General features: G+C 44.1%; 1 long non-coding RNA gene across 1 annotated transcript; it reads left to right on the forward strand.

Annotated features, from left to right (window-relative positions):
• Positions 1-23: 23 nt before the first annotated feature.
• On the forward strand, positions 24-1,897 carry LOC106602224 (uncharacterized). The gene is made up of 3 exons (XR_001328185.2): positions 24-156; positions 298-365; positions 658-1,897. It is a non-coding gene; the product is annotated as an uncharacterized lncRNA (long non-coding RNA).
• The last annotated feature ends 10,294 nt before the right edge of the window (positions 1,898-12,191 follow it).

Here is a 12,191-nt window from a genome sequence, read left to right on the forward strand (position 1 = left end):
TCCAGTGAGATCCTATAAAACCAGAAAGATGTGCTGCTTTCATAACCAAGGGGAAAGGTGGTAAGGCAGCATTACTCTCGCACAACGCTATAATTTGTCCTAGTCACACAGGAACATAGAAACAGGAACTACTAGGTCCGTTCTACTAGATACAGGGTATGTATGCACTACCAACAGTTTCTGTAGGAATAGGGTATTTGTACTCAAAATGGACTGCAACCATGATTTTATTAATTCTATGTGCACTGAAAAATGTTATTGCTATGTTCTTCCCTCTTTCTGGAAACTCTCACACAGATTTCTCTAACCTTACAAATCTTGACAGATCTACACTCCAAACATGAACAACAACGCTTCTCAGCCTGGTGAGTAGCATAGGCTATACACTGTAGGGACAAGACAGACATTAGAACTAATTTTAAGTATTTGATTTAAGCCATTGTGTGTCTTAGGTCCTCCCCAAAATTGACATTTTCATGTTTTGTTATTTATGTTACAAATCATTGCCGTTTGGGGTTTCTTTTCTAGACACCATAAAATTGCGCTCTCTTTTCAAGAGCAGAGTGAATCCGGAAAAAAAGCAATTAGGAGAATTGTCCACATCAACATGAGACCTTTCAAAACTAACCATAGTGTGCTTGTGAAATTCTCTACCAGGGCAGAATGGAGTTGGGAAGAGTGCAGCAGGAGGCATCACCTGTCTCGCTGAGAAGCCACTGGAACCTATCGGTCCCTTTTCGGGTGTCGGCTCTACTGTTGGCGCGATCGCAGGACGAACAGTTGGAGGAGTATTGGGAGGAATAGTAGGAGGAGCTGTGGGATCTGCAGTTGATTCTGCATACCGCCAATCTTACTATGAGAAAAATAAATGTCCAGAATGAATGAATCAGTTGTTAAACTATCATACCAGATAACCTTTATATGGCTTCTACCTTGATTTGTTATTGCATAAATACTATGTATTATAAATGTTTCTGTAATTCTTTGTATTGGTTCAATCTAACTGAAGTGTCTGTATGCTGAGAGACAGTGAGTCCATGCCTTTACAAACATTGAGTGTATGACTTTTGGCTCTTTGCCACCTGGAACACAATGGTTTCAGTTTTACATCCTCCTCATAACTCACATTTAACTATGTTTTAATGAAATCTGAACATATCAGTTCATGCCTTAAGGATAGAATCCTTAATCGAAACAATAACAAAGCCGTCACCCCTCTGTTTAGGTAAAGAGCTGGGAAACGGGCCTGAAGAAAGATAACCATTCTCAGATTCATAGATCTATGCCTACAAGGACTGACCATCCATGATATCAACATTATAGTTTTAACCATGTTTTGAGGCTATGCAGTGTTTGTTTATGTTCACATTGTTTACAAACATTGGAGTAATGTTATAATTATACACATAGGATGTTATTCTTTTTCTCTTTCTCTCTTGTTTTAGATAATGGGTGTTGGGTTGTAAGATACAAGAAAGAAACAAAACATACTGTATCATTAAATAATGGACCAATATTGGCTGGTTTTGTGACTAGAGAAGCAGTGTGACTACTATTGGTGGGTGTTTTGTTATTTTACTAAAAGCAGAGCATATGAGATCATACTGGAGATATGCATTTAGTTGGTTACGAATGAAAACACTGTCACTCTGTGGTAGGAACCTGATACAACAATACCAGGGTCAGACAATCAAATAGCAATGTAGATAGTTTTACAGGAGTTCTGATGATGGAGAGAACTCAACGTTTGACTGCTTTAGGTTTGATTTATATCTAAACCACACTGAAACAGACTTTCATCTCTAAGCAGGACTTCCATATTTACATATTTTAAGCTTGCTGTATTGTAGACTGTACAATGTAAAGTGTCATTAAAGCTGACCAAATAATATGAATATACCTGCATTTAGTTTCATATTTTTCATACCATACTTCACAAATATGATTATTATATGAATAAACCTGTATTTATTTTGCGTCTGAATACTGTACCTGACCTGTAATCCCCCAACTAAAAGAACTACAAACAAAATTAAAAAGCTGGTGTCAATTTATTTATTTTTTGCTGCTGTTGGACTTGCGGAGTCCATGTTTAGTCAGTTACAGTAAAATGACTGCCCAAGAGCTGTAGTGTATTTACATGCCTGCAGCTCCAAGGGGGTAGCCAAGAACCACTGGCCGACCTGCCCCCAGCCGATCTGGGAGGCGTCTGTGCTGACCAGGTCACGGCGGCACATCCTCAGCATCTCCACCCCATCTGCGAGAAAGGAGTGACAGTGCCACCTCAATGCCCTGGGGCTCTGTACAGTCACCCGCAGCTGGTGGTGACGGTGGCGCTTTGGGTGCGGCCAGTGGGAGTTGAACCACTGTTGAAGAGGCTGGAGATGGAGCAGGCCCAGGGGAATCAACAACGAGGCCACCGTCAGAAAGCCCAACAGGTGTTGGCAGGTTAGGGCGGATACCACCCCGCCCCTGCCGAATGTGGTGGGCAGGCGTGCTCTCATGAGGACTGAGTCCAGTTTCATGCCAATGAAGGCCACCCTCTGGGTGGGTGTCAGATGACTCTTCTTGTCGTTTACAGTAATGCCCAGCCTACCGGTGTGGGTCAGGAGCATGTCTCTGTCTGACAGGACCTGGGTCCTGGTTGGGGCACAAATCAGCCAATCGTCCAGGTAATTGAGGATCAACAATCCTCGGGATGTGAGAGGTGCCAGGATAGCATCCATGCACTTTGTGAAAGTGCGGGATGCCAAGGAGAGGCCGAAGGGAAGAACCATGAATTCGTAAGCCCTCCCTTCGAAAGCAAATCGGAGGTACTGCCAATGAGCTGGGTGAACAGAAACATGGAAGTACGCATCCATCAGGTCCCTGGACACGGCCTGCAACACGCGGGCTGGGGACAGCATGTGGAACCTCAGTACCTTCAAGTACCCATTGAGGTTGTGCAGGTCCAGAATCGGTCGAAACTCTCCGTCTCTATTTGGGACTACAAAATAAGTGGAGTAGAACCCACCTAGCCATTCTGATGTCTCAATTCATTGGGAGGGGGTGGGTGGTGGGGGGGCTTTGAGATCGGGGAGGCCCTTTGAGATTGAGAGAAGCGGCCGAGGCCGGGGAAGGGTGTGTCAGGAGACCTGCCGGGGCCCGCCTCTCCTCTGGCACCTCGAGCGCATGGGTCCCCCAAGCACGTCCCTATGACGGTGACGGTTGAAACCATCACACCTGTCACAAAGGGAAGCCATAAGCTCAGCCAAGCCAACAAGGCCACAGTTCAGGGGTCCGAAGCCCTGGTAGAGCTTATGTCGTGACCCGCTTGGAGGAATAGGAACCCGGTGAGGGATAAATTAACCAGTACCTCTGCAAAAACCAGGGAAGACCCATGTGGGAAAAACAGGCTGTTGCTTCACCTCACACTGTGCCCCTCCCCGCTGTCATCCCTTAGCACGAGGCAATGGGGCAGGAGAGGGACCCCACCGTCGTTCGGGTGCAGGTGGGTGGCAACAGTCTGTCTGCCTTGGACCCGGAGGCCTGAGGTGGCGGCATGAACCGTCTCAGGGTCCCCCGGTCCCTACGAACCTTATCAGTCTGCTCTAGAATGTCATCAACCCCTGGGCCAACTTCAGCCCTGGGGTGATGAGTTGAGGGGCAAATGTGCCAGAAGATAACCACCTGCACCATGGCCCGTCCATTGGCACGAGCCACATCCCTCTGGAGCAGGGGAAGCAGGCGAGACACCGCCATCACTTCCCGGAGGAGCTCCTATGTGCCCTCCTGTAGCCAGGAAAACAGAGTCTGCAGGTTGGCCTGCAGCAGCGTGGCTGAGCTGGTAAGATGGCCAAGAGAGCAGAGGGACCCATATGTGGCTCCCAAGTCCGCATCAAAGACTCTGCGGGGGTCCCGTCTTCAGTCACGGGTTCCGCCCTGGCAGAGGTTCAGCTCTCCTGTAAGGCCTCACGGAACTCAGCAGAGATGGCGACAGATGGAGAGTCCTCACTGTCCACCAGTTGATGTCCAGTGCAGTGGCTACCCAAGTGAGTAGGCCTCTCATAGCCTCTCGAGCCGCTGGGGCGATGAAGCCCCGCTGATGGCCTGTCCGCCTGGTAGCCCCGCTCACGTGGTGAACAGTGCCAGCATTATCCCCCAGGAACAGCCTCTCACTGGCCAACTGGGAACAGCTGTCCTTGCCATCGAAGCTATCAACCTCCTGACGCAGGGCATGTGCCCTCCATTCAAGGTGGTCTCAGTGGTCCGACTCATGCCCCCATCCAGCAGATGGGCTCTAGCTGCAGTGGCTCCTCTCCGCCTGGCTCAAACCCAGGCAGTGCATACACAAGGTATGCGAATCCCCAGGGGATGCCATCATCACACTTGTCACAAAGGGAAGCCATAAGCTCAGCCAAGGCATCAAGGCCATGGAGCAGGGGTCCGACGTCCTGGGAGAGCCATGTCGTGACCCACTTGGAGAAATAGGAACCCGGTGAGGGACAAATTACCCAGTACCTCTTCAAACACAGGGGAAGAACCCTGTGGGAATAACAGGCAGACAAAAAAATAACAACAACCAGGTAATGGATTTGATTTATGTGTTTTGTTGTTTTATGCCAACTGCGATATTACCTAGCGGGTTTAATATCCAAGCAGAAAACAAAAAACAGCACCGTATGATGGAGTAACTCCGTTAAGGAACTCCAAAGTTAATGTCTCAACTTAGTGGCAGCCCACCACCATACTTTTACATTCTGCAGGAGAAAGAACAAGAAAACCCTGTATGGGAATTAGCAGAGAACCCGCGCAGGTAGCCTAGTGGTTAGAGCGTTGGACTAGTCACCGAAATGTTGCAAGATTGAATCCCCGAGCTGACAAGGTAAAAATATGTCGTTCTGCCCCTGAACAAGGCAGTTAACCCACTGTTCCTAGGCTGTCATTGAAAATAAGAATTTGTTCTTAATTGACTTGCCTAGTTAAATAAAGGTAAAATAAAAAAATATGGCGTGGGGACAAGCAATTCACAACACACATAAAACCAGTTGGCAAGTTGTGTAAGGTATATACAGTTTGTGGCAGCAAGAGCCACCAATATATTAATGGATGCACACAGAGTCATAGTGTAACGCTAACGAAACACAAGCACGACAAACCCTGGCGGAAGATACAGATCAACCGCGCGTAGCGAGTGGAGCACTCACGAGGATGGGCTGGTCATGTGGACAGCTGCTCCAGGGTGCAAACAGCCAGTGAAAATACTTCTAAGCAAGATATTACACTTACAAGTGACTTACTAAGCGAACTTCAGAAAGTTTGTACCTCAAACCATATGGACATCTGCCGAGAAAATGAAAGAGAACCTGTGTCGCGGCCATGGGGTCTATATATAGGGGCGGACCCCAGCCGTGACAGTACATGGGAGTAAAACTGTAAATCCTCACCTCGGATGTATCCCTCCGCCGCGGAGTGATACCAATATATTGGAGTGAACGTTTCTAGTTAAAAGGTGCTTACACTCAGAGACATGTATTGACACTCAGCCAGCTCAAACTACAATTTCACCCTAGCTTTATTACTGGTTAACGTTTTGGTCATTTTGGTTGGCCAACAATATTATAAGACTGCAATGACTGCATACATTTCCTAGAATGTTATACAAAAAAAAAGAAAGTGGTATTGATGGACAATGGCAAGGCTGCTATTGTATTTTCAGTTACATTCTGGTCAATAAAATGGTTTACACTTTTGTTTTTTTGTAAGAAATACATGGACCTACCCACCATTAGCCATCATGCATTGCTTAAATTCATTCTGTTCAGAAAGGTCTGTTCAGAAAAATAGAAAACAGTACATATACGCATACAACTACAGTGTTTTAATAGGGATTAAATAAAGACAAAATATCTAACTTACATATTCATAACGTATAAAATAAACAAAACAAATATAGGCTATCGCGTCTATTGTTGTTGCAAAGACTACTGGTTAAATGTGTCTTTCGCACAAATTAAGTATCACATAAATTTGTGTCTTTTCTCACAAATTAAACCACACAAAATGCACAAAAACGCACAAAATCTGCTAAAATACATTATGTACATATATGCACAAATTAAATGTGAGGTTGGGCTGCATGGTAGCAACACAACATGGTACAAACAAAACATGGTACAAACATTATTGGGCACAGACAACAGCACAAAGGGCAAGAAGGTAGAGACAACAATACATCACCCAAAGCAGCCACAACTGTCAGTAAGCATATGCAATTTATTTTATACAAAGTCTTCTATAATATGTTTATTGTAAGGAGAGTAACTAATGAAAAAAGATTTAGATGCACTATTGTAAAGTGGTTGTTCCACTGGATATCATAAGGTGAATGCACCAATTTGTAAGTCGCTCTGGATAAGAGCGTCTGCTAAATGACTTAAATGTAAATGTAAATGTAATGAAAACATCATACGTCCCTTCCGTCTTCAAGAGAGCGAGAGTTGCACCCCTTCTGAAAAAACCTACACTGGATCCCTCCGATGTCAACAACTACAGACCAGTATCCCTTCTTTCTTTTCTCTCCAAAACTCTTGAACGTGCCGTCCTTGGCCAGCTCTCCTGCTATCTCTCTCAGAATGACCTTCTTGATCCTAATCAGTCAGGTTTCAAGACTGGGCATTCAACTGAGACTGCTCTTCTCTGTGTCACGGAGGCTCTCCGCACTGCTAAAGCTAACTCTCTCTCCTCTGCTCTCATACTTCTAGACCTATCTGCTGCCTTTGATACTGTGAACCATCAGATCCTCCTCTCCACCCTCTCCGAGTTGGGCATCTCCGGCGCGGCCCACGCTTGGATTGCGTCCTACCTGACAGGTCGCTCCTACCAGGTGGCGTGGCGAGAATCTGTCTCCGCACCATGCGCTCTCACCACTGGTGTCCCCCAGGGCTCTGTTCTAGGCCCTCTCCTATTCTCGCTATACACCAAGTCACTTGGCTCTGTCATATCCTCACATGGTCTCTCCTATCATTGCTATGCAGACGACACACAATTAATCTTCTCCTTTCCCCCTTCTGATAACCAGGCGGCGAATCGCATCTCTGCATGTCTGTCAGACATATCAGTGTGGATGACGGATCACCAGCTCAAGCTGAACCTCGGCAAGACGGAGCTGCTCTTCCTCCCGGGGAAGGACTGCCCGTTCCATGATCTCGCCATCACGGTTGACAACTCCCTTGTGTCCTCCTCCCAGAGTGCTAAGAACCTTGGCGTGATCCTGGACAACACCCTGTCGTTCTCCACTAACATCAAGGCGGTGACCCGATCCTGTAGGTTCATGCTCTACAACATTCGCAGAGTACGACCCTACCTCACACAGGAAGCGGCGCAGGTCCTAATCCAGGCACTTGTCATCTCCCGTCTGGATTACTGCAACTCGCTGTTGGCTGGGCTCCCTGCCTGTGCCATTAAACCCCTACAACTCATCCAGAACGCCGCAGCCCGTCTGGTGTTCAACCTTCCCAAGTTCTCTCACGTCACCCCGCTCCTCCGCTCTCTCCACTGGCTTCCAGTTGAAGCTCGCATCCGCTACAAGACCATGGTGATTGCCTACGGAGCTGTGAAGGGAACGGCACCTCCATACCTTCAGGCTCTGATCAGGCCCTACACCCAAACAAGGGCACTGCGTTCATCCACCACTGGCCTGCTGGCCCCCCTACCTCTGAGGAAGCACAGTTCCCGCTCAGCCCAGTCAAAACTGTTCGCTGCTCTGGCACCCCAATGGTGGAACAAGCTCCCTCACGACGCCAGGACAGCAGAGTCAATCACCACCTTCCGGAGACACCTGAAACCCCACCTCTTTAAGGAATACCTAGGATAGGATAAAGTAATCCTTCTAACGCCCCCCCCTTAAAATATTTAGATGCACATTGTAAAGTGGTTGTTCCACTGGATATCATAAGGTGAATGCACCATTTTGTAAGTCGCTCTGGATAAGAGCGTCTGCTAAATGACTTAAATGTAATGTAAATGTAAATCTCATTTGTAAATAAATGCATTATGATGTAGGCGTTATGATGTAGGCGTTATGATGTAGGCGTTATGATGTAGACGTTATGATGTAGACGTTATGATGTAGGCGTTATGATGTAGGCGTTATGATGTAGACGTTATGCACATTCCTAAAACGGGACTAATGTATATTACACATTCTGCACTTCTAGTGATTTCTGGCAATTGATTCTATAATTTTGCAGCATGCACTATAAAAGCTCTCTTACCCTTTTAAAGCTAGAATCCTTATTTGAAACAATAACAAAGCGTCCTCCCCTCCCATTACGCTAAAAAGCTAAGGGCTGGGGCTGGGGCTGGAGAAATGTAAGCACTCTCAAATTCATGGACAGAGCTATGGATGGACTGATAGACTTAGGGTGGGTTGCATCAACATGGATTAACTCTTAAACTGAGTTAAATCAAGGTTTATCTATTAATCTTGTTGCACCAAACTTTAAACCTAGTTTTAAATTTATCCCAAATGTAATCCTTCTTCTAAACTAAGTTTAATGTTTACTTTAAACTAAGATCACATTTAGTCTTGTTGCTCCATTTAAAAAAAAAAATCAAATTAAAATTTAGTTTAGGGATTAAATCTAAACTGCTACTGGAGGAGGTTGAAGTTAATCAAATCTCAGTGTAAGTGTTGTATTTTTGGTGCAATATTTTTTTTTGCTCATGTGGCCTCATGCAATGTCAACTAGCCAGCTAACAAATTTCACCAAAAAGTTAATTAATTTAATAATTTAGCCTTTTGCTAATAAGCTAGCAATTATGACTGGTGCTGGTTTATTTTAATCGAAATAGAATTTGAACATATTGCAATGGTGAATCAATTATGACACGTGACTAATCATAGTTTAGTTATTTAACCTTAGATTATCTCATCCAGGTTGAAAATGAAGCGGTGCAACACATCTCTGATTAATTATGTGTCTTCCGTATTTAACCCAACCCCTCTGAATCAGAGAGGTGTGGAGGGTTGCCTTAATCGACATTCATGTCTTCGGCGCCCAGGGAACAGTGGGTTAACTGTCTTGCTCAAGGGCAGAACGACATAGTAAAGACATGTAATTTAACTTTAAAATGTATTACCTTTTTAATGTGGCATGAGTATAACCAGACATGTTTTCATCTGATTGTCAAACAAATCACTTCAAAAGTAGGTTACCTTCACACGTTCGTCCAAAATAGTTCCATCCGAACAGTAAACTGTAAACTGCCAACTTTTCAATTCACAAGTGGCTGAAACTGGCTCACCTGAGAAAGCATTAGAGCGAGTGAACCAGTACCCCCCTTTGTTTTACTATATATAGCCAATGTACTTGTATCTGATGCTGTCTGGCCTAAAAGAGTATGTATGGCATGCCAGTGTCAGATACATGGACTATACGTACATACTGAGACAGAGGGGCGCTGTTTTGCTTGCTCGGGTGATTTATCTGAGTGTGATGCATCATTATGTTGCCATGTGTCTCAGTCAAATAAATTACCAATATTTAAATATTTCCTTTGGATGGTCAAGGAGGTAGGGTGGGTCAGACCCCTAAGGCCTGCCGATAACCCCGACCCTGAGTGCATGACAATCCAGCATCCTGGCATCGATACTTCAGAGAACAGCGGGGTTCACTTTTGCAGCCAATCATCAGGAATGTTCTGCAAGCTTTGAAGTGGTGATTTTAGCATGTACATCTTGGTGGGGCAAACTCAACCAGTTTTCAACATAACACTAAACAATACATTAATATATGTTACAATGTCTCAGGAAATACAATACTCAGTATAGAAAACAGTAAAGTCTGCAACCTGGACCTACATGCCGTGGAGAAAAACATTTGCACATTTGAAAGCGCAGAATTTCCCTAAGTAAGGATGAAAGTTAAGTGTATTTCAGCCTGTCAAGCTAAAAAGCTACATGCTACTATAAGATTAATTTACAGTTGCAGTCACAGCTCACATTGCTGCCTAAGAAGCATAATGAATGGAGATTTACTATTTAACCATTACTATTAATGTCATAGTTATTTCATCATACTATAAAATAAAGGTCCACTGAAAAGTCCTCTCTATCTCCTTAACTGCTTCCTTTCCTTGCTATAGTCTAACTACTACAGTGTATAGGGAGATGGAGATATAAGGTATGCAAAGGGAACATTGGACAATGGACTGTTTGATGTTCAGAGATAAGAGAGACAGGAGGGGTGATAGGAGGGACTGGAAGGGTGATAGGAGAGAGAAAAGAGGGGTGATACGAGAGACAAGAGGGGTGATAGGAGAGAGAGGAGGGATTTGTGAGACAATAACAAGGATGGGAGAGATGAGAGGAGGGGAAAGTGAGGAAGGTGATACGTCTTAAAATGTTTCAGGTTCGACCACAACTTGTTTCCTGCTTGTAGCAGGACGCGTTTAAAGGAATGTTCTCTCTAACTATAAGTCACATTATTTTTTTTAGATAAGGTTTCTATAGTGAGGGTGTGTAATGCAAGTCGAGATGTCCTTGGATGAATGTCAACAAGATGCATGACCGACGTTGTAAAATAAACACACATACCTAAACAAACATTGGGTGAATGACTTTTGGCTCTTTGCCACCTGGAACCCAACAATGGTTTCAGTACCACACCCCCCTCTTATCCACCATGAAACTAAGGCTTTAACTAAATCTAAACATGTATCTTTCATTTACAATCTGTAAAAACTATGGGAATAGAATGATTCTGAACTTTTGTGAAACATCAGAGCACAGTTGAAAAATATATGCAAATAGAAATCAAAGCTGGATGATGTTCAGAGATAGATGGGAGGGGTTGAGTGGAGCTAAAGGGTGGGTCTAAAAATAACAAGATTGTCAAATATACTGTGTCCATAAAATGTATATAGTATGTATAAGCTTGGAAGCCTAAGTGTTGTAAGTAGAAGCCTAAGTGTTGTTGTCCATTAGTTTACTCCAATTAGGGGAGGGGTGGAAGGGTTAGGGGAAAATAACAAAAGGAAAAAATATAATATATATATTATATATACAGTTGAAGTCGGAAGTTTACATACACTTAAGTTAAGTAAGTTACATACACTTAACAAACAAGAGTTTTGGCAAGTTGGTTAGGACATATACTATGTGACACAAGTATTTTTTCCAACAATTGTTTACAGATAGATTATTTCACTCATGATTCACGGTATCACAATTCCAGTGGGTCAGAAGTTTACATACACTAAGTTGACTGTGCCTTTAAACAGCTTGGAAAATTCCAGAAAATGATGTCATGGCTTTAGAAGCTACTGATAGGCTAATTGACATTGTTTGAGTCAATTGGAGGTGTACCTGTGGATGTATTTCAAGGCCTACCTTCAAACTCAGTGCCTCTTTGCTTGACATCATGGGAAAATCAAAAGAAATCAGCCAAGACCTCTGAAAAAAAATAGTAGACCTCCACAAGGAGATGCGTTCTGTCCCCTGGAGATGAACTTACTTTGGTGCGAAAACTGCAAATCAATCCCAGAACAACAGCAAAGGACCATGTGAAGATGCTGGAGGAAACAGGAACAAAAGTATCTATATCCACAGTAAAACAAGTCCTATATCGACATAACCTGAAAGCCCGCTCAGCAAGGAAGAAGCCACTGCTCCAAAACCTCCATAAAAAAGCCAGACTACGGTTTGCAACTGCACATGGGGACAAAGATTATACTTTTTGGAGAAATGTCCTCTGGTCTGATGGAACAAAAATTGAACTGTTTGGCCATAATGACCATCATTATGTTTGGAGGAAAAAGGGGGAGGCTTGCAAGCCGAAGAACACCATCCCAACCGTGAAGCACGGGGGTGGCAGCATCATGTAGTGGGGGTGATTTGCTGCAAGAGGGACTGGTGTACTTCACAAAATAGATGGCATCACAAGGAAAGAAAAGTATGTGGATATATTGAAGCAACATCTCAAGACATCGGTCAGGAAGTTAAAGCTTGGTCGCAAATGGGTCTTCCAAATGGACAATGACCCCAAGCATACTGTACTTCCAAAGTTGTGGCAAATGTCTTAAGGACAACAAAATTAAAGTATTGGAGTGGCCATCACAAAGCCCTGACCTCAATCCTATAGATTTTTTTTCACCTTTATTTAATCAGGTAGGCTAGTTGAGAACAAGTTCTCATTTGCAACTCCGAC

Source organism: Salmo salar, chromosome ssa04 (genome assembly GCF_905237065.1).
Source record: "Salmo salar chromosome ssa04, Ssal_v3.1, whole genome shotgun sequence".
In the NCBI taxonomy this organism is placed as follows: Eukaryota; Metazoa; Chordata; class Actinopteri; order Salmoniformes; family Salmonidae; genus Salmo; species Salmo salar.